The sequence below is a fragment of the Ischnura elegans genome, chromosome 6 (assembly GCF_921293095.1).
Source record: "Ischnura elegans chromosome 6, ioIscEleg1.1, whole genome shotgun sequence".
In the NCBI taxonomy this organism is placed as follows: Eukaryota; Metazoa; Arthropoda; class Insecta; order Odonata; family Coenagrionidae; genus Ischnura; species Ischnura elegans.
This window is the reverse complement of record NC_060251.1, coordinates 29,495,485-29,513,405: the sequence shown is the minus strand read 5'-3', so window position 1 is coordinate 29,513,405 and position 17,921 is coordinate 29,495,485.

The following is a 17,921-nucleotide window of genomic DNA, read 5'->3' as shown; positions in this document are numbered from 1 at the left end:
TGAACATTTCGCGCACTAATATCGTCGAGACAAATAATAAGAGTTTTGCTATTGACGCTTTCAATCGATGTAATGAATAATGTAACCCTTGGGTGAGTCGGATCGCACGTGACATTTTTCTGTGGTTTTCACGATCTCACTATTTCACGCGATGCTTCTCTTCTATTCTTTATTGCCAGGTAGCGACTACTGGCTACTCTTTTGCGCGCAAAACTCGAAATATCCCCTCCCGGGCCTTTTTCACGAGGGCTTCCTACTCTTCCCTCATATTTCCGTTTTCGGCGGTTTTTCACGGGGAAGATGACACTGTTTTGCCGACCACGCTGGCGGGTCATCTGAGCATTGCTGTGAGCGAGAAAATGTTTGTAATGCCTCGCAGTTAGGTGAGTTTTATGTGGAAATTGAGATTGCACTATTTCCCTGTTTATTTACCTCTTACCTTTTAATTTTGTCAAGCAAAACTCGAAATATTCTCTCCCGAGCCTTTTTCACGAGGGCTTCCCTCTCTTCCATCAAGTTTTCCTTTTCGGCCGATTCTTCACGGGCAAGAGGTCACTGTTTCGCCGACTGCAATCATGACGCTGTCACCTGAGCATTGCGTCGAGCGAGGAAATATTGAACGCCTCGAAATTAGGTGGGATTTCTGTGTTTATTGAAATTATTCACGCGTTATATGTACACTCGTGCATATTTTTAAATCGAGGTTTTTCCCTACCGAGCCTTTTTTCACGAGGGCTTCCTTCCCTTCCCTCAATTCCGCCGATTTCGCGGTCACGGCGTCATCCTTTTGCCGTGTGCCGGCGTGGGGTGGATGGCGGGTTACCTTAACGTTCCGTGAAGCGAAAAAATGTGGAACAAAGACGTAAATTTTCGCTAAGGGATAATTTTTGCATCTTGCAAGAGCTTTTTTCGGGGGAGGGCGTTACCATTTTTCCGCTGACGGCCTAGCGTGTGTTAGGAAAAATCGCCTCCACGAGGGGTCTGGCTGTTTTTTTCTCACTTGCATCCCCTCTCGACATAACGGTATTTTTCCGATGAGATTTTTGACATCATCACTACTCGTAGTCTTCCAGTAATTTTTTGTGTGGGTGAAATTGATTCAATTATTTGCTGTTTGGACCTTGTATTTCATCGTTTTTCCACGTGGGTTTTTTCGATGGTCAAAGTGGACTGAATACTACATCCGACTCGATAGGCTTCGAACAATTGGAAATGGATGTTTTTAAGAACGACAAGGAGGACGTGGTTCTATATTTCCAGGTCCTTCGGAAGCGATGAATTAAGAGAGATGCGGATGGATATGCCAATTCCTTTTTCCACCGGACCATGAAGGACACTAATGAATGGCAGTCGTAATAATCTTTGGAGCATTTCCTTTTCCTAGCACCCTCTGCCAAACGCCTTTTAGGCGGTGGTATGCAGATTGCCAAGGGAGGGGGAATTTTTCGAGAGTCTCTTTTCTACGAGAAACTATCGTGTCTCGTTTTTTTCTGTGAGAAACAAGAGAATAAAATTGATTTCAGGTGATTTTATTGAGACGGCCACACAACAACATGGGATCACAACATGCGAAATGGAATAAATGAAACAAAAATCGTTGACATATCATGCGCTGGCGGTAGAGGATCTAGTAATGATGTCCTCCGTGGGTGAGGAAAAGGCCGTGTTGGTTGGCATGGGACGTGGCTCCTCCGAAGTATCCTGCGCCGTGACCTCCGTAGGGGAGAGGGGCGTGGCCGAGGGCGACGGCGTTTCCGTTGGCGTAGGAGGAGGCGAGGTGTCCGTGGGATGCGCCGGCGTGGTGAATGGCGGGTGCTGCGTAGTGGTGCGGGTGGTGCGCCTTGCCCTGCCTCTTGACGACGGCGTTGAAACCGTTGTGGTCGTCGGCGGTGTACTCGACCACCCTGACGGTTCCGTCGGCTTCGTGGAGGCTGTAGGCACCCTTGACCGAGTCACCGTCCCTCGTCTCCCACTGGCTCTTGAGGTCGCCGGTCTTTCCGTCGCTCACGCCGTAGTCGAAGTTGTACTTGGGGTGGGCCTGCGAATGGAAAGAGTAGAATTATCAGAGAGCGTCGCTTTTCGGCATTCCACGACGACTGGAGCGTGAACGTTTGCGGGCCACTTTCGCGGAAACTCACGTAATAGTCGAGGTGACCGTGGTGTCCGGCGTGGATGCCATCAGGGGCGGCGAAGGTGATGGCTGCCAAGCCGGCGACGAGGAGAACCTGAGGAGGAGAGAAATATTGAGGCCCTTGCTCCCGTCACGGTGGTATTCGGAAGGATCGACTCGTGTGCTTCTTACCTGGGAGATCATGTTGCCTCTTGGAGTGGAGTGCTGCGTTTGGTGTGTGAGCTACTGGTGGTCGAGGTTTTATGCGAATCTGAGTGGGCGGAGTTGGATAGTTGGAAAGGCGAGAGAGGGGTGAATTATGAAATCGAAATTATCGAATTAAGGAAGTGGGATTTCGATGCTCGGTATTCACCTCGCCTGAATGCTCTTTGATCCTGACGATTCGCGATTGTCGTTCGCAAATCGACACGCCCGCAAAGCCATTGATTCGCAATTTTTTTATTTTTCCCCCGACGTGAACATTTCGCGCACTAATATCGTCGAGACAAATAATAAGAGTTTTGCTATTGACGCTTTCAATCGATGTAATGAATAATGTAACCCTTGGGTGAGTCGGATCGCACGTGACATTTTTCTGTGGTTTTCACGATCTCACTATTTCACGCGATGCTTCTCTTCTATTCTTTATTGCCAGGTAGCGACTACTGGCTACTCTTTTGCGCGCAAAACTCGAAATATCCCCTCCCGGGCCTTTTTCACGAGGGCTTCCTACTCTTCCCTCATATTTCCGTTTTCGGCGGTTTTTCACGGGGAAGATGACACTGTTTTGCCGACCACGCTGGCGGGTCATCTGAGCATTGCTGTGAGCGAGAAAATGTTTGTAATGCCTCGCAGTTAGGTGAGTTTTATGTGGAAATTGAGATTGCACTATTTCCCTGTTTATTTACCTCTTACCTTTTAATTTTGTCAAGCAAAACTCGAAATATTCTCTCCCGAGCCTTTTTCACGAGGGCTTCCCTCTCTTCCATCAAGTTTTCCTTTTCGGCCGATTCTTCACGGGCAAGAGGTCACTGTTTCGCCGACTGCAATCATGACGCTGTCACCTGAGCATTGCGTCGAGCGAGGAAATATTGAACGCCTCGAAATAGGTGAGATTTCTGTGTTTATTGAAATTATTCACGCGTTATACTTACACTCGTGCATATTTTTAAATCGAGGTTTTTCCCTACCGAGCCTTTTTCACGAGGGCTTCCCTCAATTCCGCCGATTTCGCGGTCACGGCGTCATCCTTTTGCCGTGTGCCGGCGTGGGGTGGATGGCGGGTTACCTTAACGTTCCGTGAAGCGAAAAAATGTGGAACAAAGACGTAAATTTTCGCTAAGGGATAATTTTTGCATCTTCCGTTTACGAGGTAAGCACTACGTCGGCAGAGCAAGAGCTTTTTTCGGGGGAGGGCGTTACCATTTTTCCGCTGACGGCCTAGCGTGTGTTAGGAAAAATCGCCTCCACGAGGGGTCTGGCTGTTTTTTTCTCACTTGCATCCCCTCTCGACATAACGGTATTTTTCCGATGAGATTTTTGACATCATCACTACTCGTAGTCTTCCAGTAATTTTTTGTGTGGGTGAAATTGATTCAATTATTTGCTGTTTGGACCTTGTATTTCATCGTTTTTCCACGTGGGTTTTTTCGATGGTCAAAGTGGACTGAATACTACATCCGACTCGATAGGCTTCGAACAATTGGAAATGGATGTTTTTAAGAACGACAAGGAGGACGTGGTTCTATATTTCCAGGTCCTTCGGAAGCGATGAATTAAGAGAGATGCGGATGGATATGCCAATTCCTTTTTCCACCGGACCATGAAGGACACTAATGAATGCCAGTCGTAATAATCTTTGGAGCATTTCCTTTTCCTAACACCCTCTGCCAAACGCCTTTTAGGCGGTGGTATGCAGATTGCCAAGGGAGGGGGAATTTTTCGAGAGTCTCTTTTCTACGAGAAACTATCGTGTCTCGTTTTTTTCTGTGAGAAACAAGAGAATAAAATTGATTTCAGGTGATTTTATTGAGACGGCCACACAACAACATGGGATCACAACATGCGAAATGGAATAAATGAAACAAAAATCGTTGACATATCATGCGCTGGCGGTAGAGGATCTAGTAATGATGTCCTCCGTGGGTGAGGAAAAGGCCGTGTTGGTTGGCATGGGACGTGGCTCCTCCGAAGTATCCTGCGCCGTGACCTCCGTAGGGGAGAGGGGCGTGGCCGAGGGCGACGGCGTTTCCGTTGGCGTAGGAGGAGGCGAGGTGTCCGTGGGATGCGCCGGCGTGGTGAATGGCGGGTGCTGCGTAGTGGTGCGGGTGGTGCGCCTTGCCCTGCCTCTTGACGACGGCGTTGAAACCGTTGTGGTCGTCGGCGGTGTACTCGACCACCCTGACGGTTCCGTCGGCTTCGTGGAGGCTGTAGGCACCCTTGACCGAGTCACCGTCCCTCGTCTCCCACTGGCTCTTGAGGTCGCCGGTCTTTCCGTCGCTCACGCCGTAGTCGAAGTTGTACTTGGGGTGGGCCTGCGAATGGAAAGAGTAGAATTATCAGAGAGCGTCGCTTTTCGGCATTCCACGACGACTGGAGCGTGAACGTTTGCGGGCCACTTTCGCGGAAACTCACGTAATAGTCGAGGTGACCGTGGTGTCCGGCGTGGATGCCATCAGGGGCGGCGAAGGTGATGGCTGCCAAGCCGGCGACGAGGAGAACCTGAGGAGGAGAGAAATATTGAGGCCCTTGCTCCCGTCACGGTGGTATTCGGAAGGATCGACTCGTGTGCTTCTTACCTGGGAGATCATGTTGCCTCTTGGAGTGGAGTGCTGCGTTTGGTGTGTGAGCTACTGGTGGTCGAGGTTTTATGCGAATCTGAGTGGGCGGAGTTGGATAGTTGGAAAGGCGAGAGAGGGGTGAATTATGAAATCGAAATTATCGAATTAAGGAAGTGGGATTTCGATGCTCGGTATTCACCTCGCCTGAATGCTCTTTGATCCTGACGATTCGCGATTGTCGTTCGCAAATCGACACGCCCGCAAAGCCATTGATTCGCAATTTTTTTATTTTTCCCCCGACGTGAACATTTCGCGCACTAATATCGTCGAGACAAATAATAAGAGTTTTGCTATTGACGCTTTCAATCGATGTAATGAATAATGTAACCCTTGGGTGAGTCGGATCGCACGTGACATTTTTCTGTGGTTTTCACGATCTCACTATTTCACGCGATGCTTCTCTTCTATTCTTTATTGCCAGGTAGCGACTACTGGCTACTCTTTTGCGCGCAAAACTCGAAATATCCCCTCCCGGGCCTTTTTCACGAGGGCTTCCTACTCTTCCCTCATATTTCCGTTTTCGGCGGTTTTTCACGGGGAAGATGACACTGTTTTGCCGACCACGCTGGCGGGTCATCTGAGCATTGCTGTGAGCGAGAAAATGTTTGTAATGCCTCGCAGTTAGGTGAGTTTTATGTGGAAATTGAGATTGCACTATTTCCCTGTTTATTTACCTCTTACCTTTTAATTTTGTCAAGCAAAACTCGAAATATTCTCTCCCGAGCCTTTTTCACGAGGGCTTCCCTCTCTTCCATCAAGTTTTCCTTTTCGGCCGATTCTTCACGGGCAAGAGGTCACTGTTTCGCCGACTGCAATCATGACGCTGTCACCTGAGCATTGCGTCGAGCGAGGAAATATTGAACGCCTCGAAATTAGGTGGGATTTCTGTGTTTATTGAAATTATTCACGCGTTATATGTACACTCGTGCATATTTTTAAATGGAGGTTTTTCCCTACCGAGCCTTTTTCACGAGGGCTTCCCTCAATTCCGCCGATTTCGCGGTCACGGCGTCATCCTTTTGCCGTGTGCCGGCGTGGGGTGGATGGCGGGTTACCTTAACGTTCCGTGAAGCGAAAAAATGTGGAACAAAGACATAAATTTTCGCTAAGGGATAATTTTTGCATCTTCCGTTTACGAGGTAAGCACTACGTCGGCAGAGCAAGAGCTTTTTTCGGGGGAGGGCGTTACCATTTTTCCGCTGACGGCCGAGCGTGTGTTAGGAAAAATCGCCTCCACGAGGGGTCTGGCTGTTTTTTTCTCACTTGCATCCCCTCTCGACATAACGGTATTTTTCCGATGAGATTTTTGACATCATCACTACTCGTAGTCTTCCAGTAATTTTTTGTGTGGGTGAAATTGATTCAATTATTTGCTGTTTGGACCTTGTATTTCATCGTTTTTCCACGTGGGTTTTTTCGATGGTCAAAGTGGACTGAATACTACATCCGACTCGATAGGCTTCGAACAATTGGAAATGGATGTTTTTAAGAACGACAAGGAGGACGTGGTTCTATATTTCCAGGTCCTTCGGAAGCGATGAATTAAGAGAGATGCGGATGGATATGCCAATTCCTTTTTCCACCGGACCATGAAGGACACTAATGAATGCCAGTCGTAATAATCTTTGGAGCATTTCCTTTTCCTAACACCCTCTGCCAAACGCCTTTTAGGCGGTGGTATGCAGATTGCCAAGGGAGGGGGAATTTTTCGAGAGTCTCTTTTCTACGAGAAACTATCGTGTCTCGTTTTTTTCTGTGAGAAACAAGAGAATAAAATTGATTTCAGGTGATTTTATTGAGACGGCCACACAACAACATGGGATCACAACATGCGAAATGGAATAAATGAAACAAAAATCGTTGACATATCATGCGCTGGCGGTAGAGGATCTAGTAATGATGTCCTCCGTGGGTGAGGAAAAGGCCGTGTTGGTTGGCATGGGACGTGGCTCCTCCGAAGTATCCTGCGCCGTGACCTCCGTAGGGGAGAGGGGCGTGGCCGAGGGCGACGGCGTTTCCGTTGGCGTAGGAGGAGGCGAGGTGTCCGTGGGATGCGCCGGCGTGGTGAATGGCGGGTGCTGCGTAGTGGTGCGGGTGGTGCGCCTTGCCCTGCCTCTTGACGACGGCGTTGAAACCGTTGTGGTCGTCGGCGGTGTACTCGACCACCCTGACGGTTCCGTCGGCTTCGTGGAGGCTGTAGGCACCCTTGACCGAGTCACCGTCCCTCGTCTCCCACTGGCTCTTGAGGTCGCCGGTCTTTCCGTCGCTCACGCCGTAGTCGAAGTTGTACTTGGGGTGGGCCTGCGAATGGAAAAAGTAGAATTATCAGAGAGCGTCGCTTTTCGGCATTCCACGACGACTGGAGCGTGAACGTTTGCGGGCCACTTTCGCGGAAACTCACGTAATAGTCGAGGTGACCGTGGTGTCCGGCGTGGATGCCATCAGGGGCGGCGAAGGTGATGGCTGCCAAGCCGGCGACGAGGAGAACCTGAGGAGGAGAGAAATATTGAGGCCCTTGCTCCCGTCACGGTGGTATTCGGAAGGATCGACTCGTGTGCTTCTTACCTGGGAGATCATGTTGCCTCTTGGAGTGGAGTGCTGCGTTTGGTGTGTGAGCTACTGGTGGTCGAGGTTTTATGCGAATCTGAGTGGGCGGAGTTGGATAGTTGGAAAGGCGAGAGAGGGGTGAATTATGAAATCGAAATTATCGAATTAAGGAAGTGGGATTTCGATGCTCGGTATTCACCTCGCCTGAATGCTCTTTGATCCTGACGATTCGCGATTGTCGTTCGCAAATCGACACGCCCGCAAAGCCATTGATTCGCAATTTTTTTATTTTTCCCCCGACGTGAACATTTCGCGCACTAATATCGTCGAGACAAATAATAAGAGTTTTGCTATTGACGCTTTCAATCGATGTAATGAATAATGTAACCCTTGGGTGAGTCGGATCGCACGTGACATTTTTCTGTGGTTTTCACGATCTCACTATTTCACGCGATGCTTCTCTTCTATTCTTTATTGCCAGGTAGCGACTACTGGCTACTCTTTTGCGCGCAAAACTCGAAATATCCCCTCCCGGGCCTTTTTCACGAGGGCTTCCTACTCTTCCCTCATATTTCCGTTTTCGGCGGTTTTTCACGGGGAAGATGACACTGTTTTGCCGACCACGCTGGCGGGTCATCTGAGCATTGCTGTGAGCGAGAAAATGTTTGTAATGCCTCGCAGTTAGGTGAGTTTTATGTGGAAATTGAGATTGCACTATTTCCCTGTTTATTTACCTCTTACCTTTTAATTTTGTCAAGCAAAACTCGAAATATTCTCTCCCGAGCCTTTTTCACGAGGGCTTCCCTCTCTTCCATCAAGTTTTCCTTTTCGGCCGATTCTTCACGGGCAAGAGGTCACTGTTTCGCCGACTGCAATCATGACGCTGTCACCTGAGCATTGCGTCGAGCGAGGAAATATTGAACGCCTCGAAATTAGGTGGGATTTCTGTGTTTATTGAAATTATTCACGCGTTATATTTACACTCGTGCATATTTTTAAATCGAGGTTTTTCCCTACCGAGCCTTTTTCACGAGGGCTTCCCTCAATTCCGCCGATTTCGCGGTCACGGCGTCATCCTTTTGCCGTGTGCCGGCGTGGGGTGGATGGCGGGTTACCTTAACGTTCCGTGAAGCGAAAAAATGTGGAACAAAGACGTAAATTTTCGCTAAGGGATAATTTTTGCATCTTGCAAGAGCTTTTTTCGGGGGAGGGCGTTACCATTTTTCCGCTGACGGCCTAGCGTGTGTTAGGAAAAATCGCCTCCACGAGGGGTCTGGCTGTTTTTTTCTCACTTGCATCCCCTCTCGACATAACGGTATTTTTCCGATGAGATTTTTGACATCATCACTACTCGTAGTCTTCCAGTAATTTTTTGTGTGGGTGAAATTGATTCAATTATTTGCTGTTTGGACCTTGTATTTCATCGTTTTTCCACGTGGGTTTTTTCGATGGTCAAAGTGGACTGAATACTACATCCGACTCGATAGGCTTCGAACAATTGGAAATGGATGTTTTTAAGAACGACAAGGAGGACGTGGTTCTATATTTCCAGGTCCTTCGGAAGCGATGAATTAAGAGAGATGCGGATGGATATGCCAATTCCTTTTTCCACCGGACCATGAAGGACACTAATGAATGCCAGTCGTAATAATCTTTGGAGCATTTCCTTTTCCTAACACCCTCTGCCAAACGCCTTTTAGGCGGTGGTATGCAGATTGCCAAGGGAGGGGGAATTTTTCGAGAGTCTCTTTTCTACGAGAAACTATCGTGTCTCGTTTTTTTCTGTGAGAAACAAGAGAATAAAATTGATTTCAGGTGATTTTATTGAGACGGCCACACAACAACATGGGATCACAACATGCGAAATGGAATAAATGAAACAAAAATCGTTGACATATCATGCGCTGGCGGTAGAGGATCTAGTAATGATGTCCTCCGTGGGTGAGGAAAAGGCCGTGTTGGTTGGCATGGGACGTGGCTCCTCCGAAGTATCCTGCGCCGTGACCTCCGTAGGGGAGAGGGGCGTGGCCGAGGGCGACGGCGTTTCCGTTGGCGTAGGAGGAGGCGAGGTGTCCGTGGGATGCGCCGGCGTGGTGAATGGCGGGTGCTGCGTAGTGGTGCGGGTGGTGCGCCTTGCCCTGCCTCTTGACGACGGCGTTGAAACCGTTGTGGTCGTCGGCGGTGTACTCGACCACCCTGACGGTTCCGTCGGCTTCGTGGAGGCTGTAGGCACCCTTGACCGAGTCACCGTCCCTCGTCTCCCACTGGCTCTTGAGGTCGCCGGTCTTTCCGTCGCTCACGCCGTAGTCGAAGTTGTACTTGGGGTGGGCCTGCGAATGGAAAGAGTAGAATTATCAGAGAGCGTCGCTTTTCGGCATTCCACGACGACTGGAGCGTGAACGTTTGCGGGCCACTTTCGCGGAAACTCACGTAATAGTCGAGGTGACCGTGGTGTCCGGCGTGGATGCCATCAGGGGCGGCGAAGGTGATGGCTGCCAAGCCGGCGACGAGGAGAACCTGAGGAGGAGAGAAATATTGAGGCCCTTGCTCCCGTCACGGTGGTATTCGGAAGGATCGACTCGTGTGCTTCTTACCTGGGAGATCATGTTGCCTCTTGGAGTGGAGTGCTGCGTTTGGTGTGTGAGCTACTGGTGGTCGAGGTTTTATGCGAATCTGAGTGGGCGGAGTTGGATAGTTGGAAAGGCGAGAGAGGGGTGAATTATGAAATCGAAATTATCGAATTAAGGAAGTGGGATTTCGATGCTCGGTATTCACCTCGCCTGAATGCTCTTTGATCCTGACGATTCGCGATTGTCGTTCGCAAATCGACACGCCCGCAAAGCCATTGATTCGCAATTTTTTTATTTTTCCCCCGACGTGAACATTTCGCGCACTAATATCGTCGAGACAAATAATAAGAGTTTTGCTATTGACGCTTTCAATCGATGTAATGAATAATGTAACCCTTGGGTGAGTCGGATCGCACATGACATTTTTCTGTGGTTTTCACGATCTCACTATTTCACGCGATGCTTCTCTTCTATTCTTTATTGCCAGGTAGCGACTACTGGCTACTCTTTTGCGCGCAAAACTCGAAATATCCCCTCCCGGGCCTTTTTCACGAGGGCTTCCTACTCTTCCCTCATATTTCCGTTTTCGGCGGTTTTTCACGGGGAAGATGACACTGTTTTGCCGACCACGCTGGCGGGTCATCTGAGCATTGCTGTGAGCGAGAAAATGTTTGTAATGCCTCGCAGTTAGGTGAGTTTTATGTGGAAATTGAGATTGCACTATTTCCCTGTTTATTTACCTCTTACCTTTTAATTTTGTCAAGCAAAACTCGAAATATTCTCTCCCGAGCCTTTTTCACGAGGGCTTCCCTCTCTTCCATCAAGTTTTCCTTTTCGGCCGATTCTTCACGGGCAAGAGGTCACTGTTTCGCCGACTGCAATCATGACGCTGTCACCTGAGCATTGCGTCGAGCGAGGAAATATTGAACGCCTCGAAATTAGGTGGGATTTCTGTGTTTATTGAAATTATTCACGCGTTATATGTACACTCGTGCATATTTTTAAATGGAGGTTTTTCCCTACCGAGCCTTTTTCACGAGGGCTTCCCTCAATTCCGCCGATTTCGCGGTCACGGCGTCATCCTTTTGCCGTGTGCCGGCGTGGGGTGGATGGCGGGTTACCTTAACGTTCCGTGAAGCGAAAAAATGTGGAACAAAGACATAAATTTTCGCTAAGGGATAATTTTTGCATCTTCCGTTTACGAGGTAAGCACTACGTCGGCAGAGCAAGAGCTTTTTTCGGGGGAGGGCGTTACCATTTTTCCGCTGACGGCCGAGCGTGTGTTAGGAAAAATCGCCTCCACGAGGGGTCTGGCTGTTTTTTTCTCACTTGCATCCCCTCTCGACATAACGGTATTTTTCCGATGAGATTTTTGACATCATCACTACTCGTAGTCTTCCAGTAATTTTTTGTGTGGGTGAAATTGATTCAATTATTTGCTGTTTGGACCTTGTATTTCATCGTTTTTCCACGTGGGTTTTTTCGATGGTCAAAGTGGACTGAATACTACATCCGACTCGATAGGCTTCGAACAATTGGAAATGGATGTTTTTAAGAACGACAAGGAGGACGTGGTTCTATATTTCCAGGTCCTTCGGAAGCGATGAATTAAGAGAGATGCGGATGGATATGCCAATTCCTTTTTCCACCGGACCATGAAGGACACTAATGAATGCCAGTCGTAATAATCTTTGGAGCATTTCCTTTTCCTAACACCCTCTGCCAAACGCCTTTTAGGCGGTGGTATGCAGATTGCCAAGGGAGGGGGAATTTTTCGAGAGTCTCTTTTCTACGAGAAACTATCGTGTCTCGTTTTTTTCTGTGAGAAACAAGAGAATAAAATTGATTTCAGGTGATTTTATTGAGACGGCCACACAACAACATGGGATCACAACATGCGAAATGGAATAAATGAAACAAAAATCGTTGACATATCATGCGCTGGCGGTAGAGGATCTAGTAATGATGTCCTCCGTGGGTGAGGAAAAGGCCGTGTTGGTTGGCATGGGACGTGGCTCCTCCGAAGTATCCTGCGCCGTGACCTCCGTAGGGGAGAGGGGCGTGGCCGAGGGCGACGGCGTTTCCGTTGGCGTAGGAGGAGGCGAGGTGTCCGTGGGATGCGCCGGCGTGGTGAATGGCGGGTGCTGCGTAGTGGTGCGGGTGGTGCGCCTTGCCCTGCCTCTTGACGACGGCGTTGAAACCGTTGTGGTCGTCGGCGGTGTACTCGACCACCCTGACGGTTCCGTCGGCTTCGTGGAGGCTGTAGGCACCCTTGACCGAGTCACCGTCCCTCGTCTCCCACTGGCTCTTGAGGTCGCCGGTCTTTCCGTCGCTCACGCCGTAGTCGAAGTTGTACTTGGGGTGGGCCTGCGAATGGAAAGAGTAGAATTATCAGAGAGCGTCGCTTTTCGGCATTCCACGACGACTGGAGCGTGAACGTTTGCGGGCCACTTTCGCGGAAACTCACGTAATAGTCGAGGTGACCGTGGTGTCCGGCGTGGATGCCATCAGGGGCGGCGAAGGTGATGGCTGCCAAGCCGGCGACGAGGAGAACCTGAGGAGGAGAGAAATATTGAGGCCCTTGCTCCCGTCACGGTGGTATTCGGAAGGATCGACTCGTGTGCTTCTTACCTGGGAGATCATGTTGCCTCTTGGAGTGGAGTGCTGCGTTTGGTGTGTGAGCTACTGGTGGTCGAGGTTTTATGCGAATCTGAGTGGGCGGAGTTGGATAGTTGGAAAGGCGAGAGAGGGGTGAATTATGAAATCGAAATTATCGAATTAAGGAAGTGGGATTTCGATGCTCGGTATTCACCTCGCCTGAATGCTCTTTGATCCTGACGATTCGCGATTGTCGTTCGCAAATCGACACGCCCGCAAAGCCATTGATTCGCAATTTTTTTATTTTTCCCCCGACGTGAACATTTCGCGCACTAATATCGTCGAGACAAATAATAAGAGTTTTGCTATTGACGCTTTCAATCGATGTAATGAATAATGTAACCCTTGGGTGAGTCGGATCGCACGTGACATTTTTCTGTGGTTTTCACGATCTCACTATTTCACGCGATGCTTCTCTTCTATTCTTTATTGCCAGGTAGCGACTACTGGCTACTCTTTTGCGCGCAAAACTCGAAATATCCCCTCCCGGGCCTTTTTCACGAGGGCTTCCTACTCTTCCCTCATATTTCCGTTTTCGGCGGTTTTTCACGGGGAAGATGACACTGTTTTGCCGACCACGCTGGCGGGTCATCTGAGCATTGCTGTGAGCGAGAAAATGTTTGTAATGCCTCGCAGTTAGGTGAGTTTTATGTGGAAATTGAGATTGCACTATTTCCCTGTTTATTTACCTCTTACCTTTTAATTTTGTCAAGCAAAACTCGAAATATTCTCTCCCGAGCCTTTTTCACGAGGGCTTCCCTCTCTTCCATCAAGTTTTCCTTTTCGGCCGATTCTTCACGGGCAAGAGGTCACTGTTTCGCCGACTGCAATCATGACGCTGTCACCTGAGCATTGCGTCGAGCGAGGAAATATTGAACGCCTCGAAATTAGGTGGGATTTCTGTGTTTATTGAAATTATTCACGCGTTATATGTACACTCGTGCATATTTTTAAATGGAGGTTTTTCCCTACCGAGCCTTTTTTCACGAGGGCTTCCTTCCCTTCCCTCAATTCCGCCGATTTCGCGGTCACGGCGTCATCCTTTTGCCGTGTGCCGGCGTGGGGTGGATGGCGGGTTACCTTAACGTTCCGTGAAGCGAAAAAATGTGGAACAAAGACGTAAATTTTCGCTAAGGGATAATTTTTGCATCTTGCAAGAGCTTTTTTCGGGGGAGGGCGTTACCATTTTTCCGCTGACGGCCTAGCGTGTGTTAGGAAAAATCGCCTCCACGAGGGGTCTGGCTGTTTTTTTCTCACTTGCATCCCCTCTCGACATAACGGTATTTTTCCGATGAGATTTTTGACATCATCACTACTCGTAGTCTTCCAGTAATTTTTTGTGTGGGTGAAATTGATTCAATTATTTGCTGTTTGGACCTTGTATTTCATCGTTTTTCCACGTGGGTTTTTTCGATGGTCAAAGTGGACTGAATACTACATCCGACTCGATAGGCTTCGAACAATTGGAAATGGATGTTTTTAAGAACGACAAGGAGGACGTGGTTCTATATTTCCAGGTCCTTCGGAAGCGATGAATTAAGAGAGATGCGGATGGATATGCCAATTCCTTTTTCCACCGGACCATGAAGGACACTAATGAATGGCAGTCGTAATAATCTTTGGAGCATTTCCTTTTCCTAACACCCTCTGCCAAACGCCTTTTAGGCGGTGGTATGCAGATTGCCAAGGGAGGGGGAATTTTTCGAGAGTCTCTTTTCTACGAGAAACTATCGTGTCTCGTTTTTTTCTGTGAGAAACAAGAGAATAAAATTGATTTCAGGTGATTTTATTGAGACGGCCACACAACAACATGGGATCACAACATGCGAAATGGAATAAATGAAACAAAAATCGTTGACATATCATGCGCTGGCGGTAGAGGATCTAGTAATGATGTCCTCCGTGGGTGAGGAAAAGGCCGTGTTGGTTGGCATGGGACGTGGCTCCTCCGAAGTATCCTGCGCCGTGACCTCCGTAGGGGAGAGGGGCGTGGCCGAGGGCGACGGCGTTTCCGTTGGCGTAGGAGGAGGCGAGGTGTCCGTGGGATGCGCCGGCGTGGTGAATGGCGGGTGCTGCGTAGTGGTGCGGGTGGTGCGCCTTGCCCTGCCTCTTGACGACGGCGTTGAAACCGTTGTGGTCGTCGGCGGTGTACTCGACCACCCTGACGGTTCCGTCGGCTTCGTGGAGGCTGTAGGCACCCTTGACCGAGTCACCGTCCCTCGTCTCCCACTGGCTCTTGAGGTCGCCGGTCTTTCCGTCGCTCACGCCGTAGTCGAAGTTGTACTTGGGGTGGGCCTGCGAATGGAAAGAGTAGAATTATCAGAGAGCGTCGCTTTTCGGCATTCCACGACGACTGGAGCGTGAACGTTTGCGGGCCACTTTCGCGGAAACTCACGTAATAGTCGAGGTGACCGTGGTGTCCGGCGTGGATGCCATCAGGGGCGGCGAAGGTGATGGCTGCCAAGCCGGCGACGAGGAGAACCTGAGGAGGAGAGAAATATTGAGGCCCTTGCTCCCGTCACGGTGGTATTCGGAAGGATCGACTCGTGTGCTTCTTACCTGGGAGATCATGTTGCCTCTTGGAGTGGAGTGCTGCGTTTGGTGTGTGAGCTACTGGTGGTCGAGGTTTTATGCGAATCTGAGTGGGCGGAGTTGGATAGTTGGAAAGGCGAGAGAGGGGTGAATTATGAAATCGAAATTATCGAATTAAGGAAGTGGGATTTCGATGCTCGGTATTCACCTCGCCTGAATGCTCTTTGATCCTGACGATTCGCGATTGTCGTTCGCAAATCGACACGCCCGCAAAGCCATTGATTCGCAATTTTTTTATTTTTCCCCCGACGTGAACATTTCGCGCACTAATATCGTCGAGACAAATAATAAGAGTTTTGCTATTGACGCTTTCAATCGATGTAATGAATAATGTAACCCTTGGGTGAGTCGGATCGCACATGACATTTTTCTGTGGTTTTCACGATCTCACTATTTCACGCGATGCTTCTCTTCTATTCTTTATTGCCAGGTAGCGACTACTGGCTACTCTTTTGCGCGCAAAACTCGAAATATCCCCTCCCGGGCCTTTTTCACGAGGGCTTCCTACTCTTCCCTCATATTTCCGTTTTCGGCGGTTTTTCACGGGGAAGATGACACTGTTTTGCCGACCACGCTGGCGGGTCATCTGAGCATTGCTGTGAGCGAGAAAATGTTTGTAATGCCTCGCAGTTAGGTGAGTTTTATGTGGAAATTGAGATTGCACTATTTCCCTGTTTATTTACCTCTTACCTTTTAATTTTGTCAAGCAAAACTCGAAATATTCTCTCCCGAGCCTTTTTCACGAGGGCTTCCCTCTCTTCCATCAAGTTTTCCTTTTCGGCCGATTCTTCACGGGCAAGAGGTCACTGTTTCGCCGACTGCAATCATGACGCTGTCACCTGAGCATTGCGTCGAGCGAGGAAATATTGAACGCCTCGAAATTAGGTGGGATTTCTGTGTTTATTGAAATTATTCACGCGTTATATGTACACTCGTGCATATTTTTAAATGGAGGTTTTTCCCTACCGAGCCTTTTTTCACGAGGGCTTCCTTCCCTTCCCTCAATTCCGCCGATTTCGCGGTCACGGCGTCATCCTTTTGCCGTGTGCCGGCGTGGGGTGGATGGCGGGTTACCTTAACGTTCCGTGAAGCGAAAAAATGTGGAACAAAGACGTAAATTTTCGCTAAGGGATAATTTTTGCATCTTCCGTTTACGAGGTAAGCACTACGTCGGCAGAGCAAGAGCTTTTTTCGGGGGAGGGCGTTACCATTTTTCCGCTGACGGCCTAGCGTGTGTTAGGAAAAATCGCCTCCACGAGGGGTCTGGCTGTTTTTTTCTCACTTGCATCCCCTCTCGACATAACGGTATTTTTCCGATGAGATTTTTGACATCATCACTACTCGTAGTCTTCCAGTAATTTTTTGTGTGGGTGAAATTGATTCAATTATTTGCTGTTTGGACCTTGTATTTCATCGTTTTTCCACGTGGGTTTTTTCGATGGTCAAAGTGGACTGAATACTACATCCGACTCGATAGGCTTCGAACAATTGGAAATGGATGTTTTTAAGAACGACAAGGAGGACGTGGTTCTATATTTCCAGGTCCTTCGGAAGCGATGAATTAAGAGAGATGCGGATGGATATGCCAATTCCTTTTTCCACCGGACCATGAAGGACACTAATGAATGCCAGTCGTAATAATCTTTGGAGCATTTCCTTTTCCTAACACCCTCTGCCAAACGCCTTTTAGGCGGTGGTATGCAGATTGCCAAGGGAGGGGGAATTTTTCGAGAGTCTCTTTTCTACGAGAAACTATCGTGTCTCGTTTTTTTCTGTGAGAAACAAGAGAATAAAATTGATTTCAGGTGATTTTATTGAGACGGCCACACAACAACATGGGATCACAACATGCGAAATGGAATAAATGAAACAAAAATCGTTGACATATCATGCGCTGGCGGTAGAGGATCTAGTAATGATGTCCTCCGTGGGTGAGGAAAAGGCCGTGTTGGTTGGCATGGGACGTGGCTCCTCCGAAGTATCCTGCGCCGTGACCTCCGTAGGGGAGAGGGGCGTGGCCGAGGGCGACGGCGTTTCCGTTGGCGTAGGAGGAGGCGAGGTGTCCGTGGGATGCGCCGGCGTGGTGAATGGCGGGTGCTGCGTAGTGGTGCGGGTGGTGCGCCTTGCCCTGCCTCTTGACGACGGCGTTGAAACCGTTGTGGTCGTCGGCGGTGTACTCGACCACCCTGACGGTTCCGTCGGCTTCGTGGAGGCTGTAGGCACCCTTGACCGAGTCACCGTCCCTCGTCTCCCACTGGCTCTTGAGGTCGCCGGTCTTTCCGTCGCTCACGCCGTAGTCGAAGTTGTACTTGGGGTGGGCCTGCGAATGGAAAGAGTAGAATTATCAGAGAGCGTCGCTTTTCGGCATTCCACGACGACTGGAGCGTGAACGTTTGCGGGCCACTTTCGCGGAAACTCACGTAATAGTCGAGGTGACCGTGGTGTCCGGCGTGGATGCCATCAGGGGCGGCGAAGGTGATGGCTGCCAAGCCGGCGACGAGGAGAACCTGAGGAGGAGAGAAATATTGAGGCCCTTGCTCCCGTCACGGTGGTATTCGGAAGGATCGACTCGTGTGCTTCTTACCTGGGAGATCATGTTGCCTC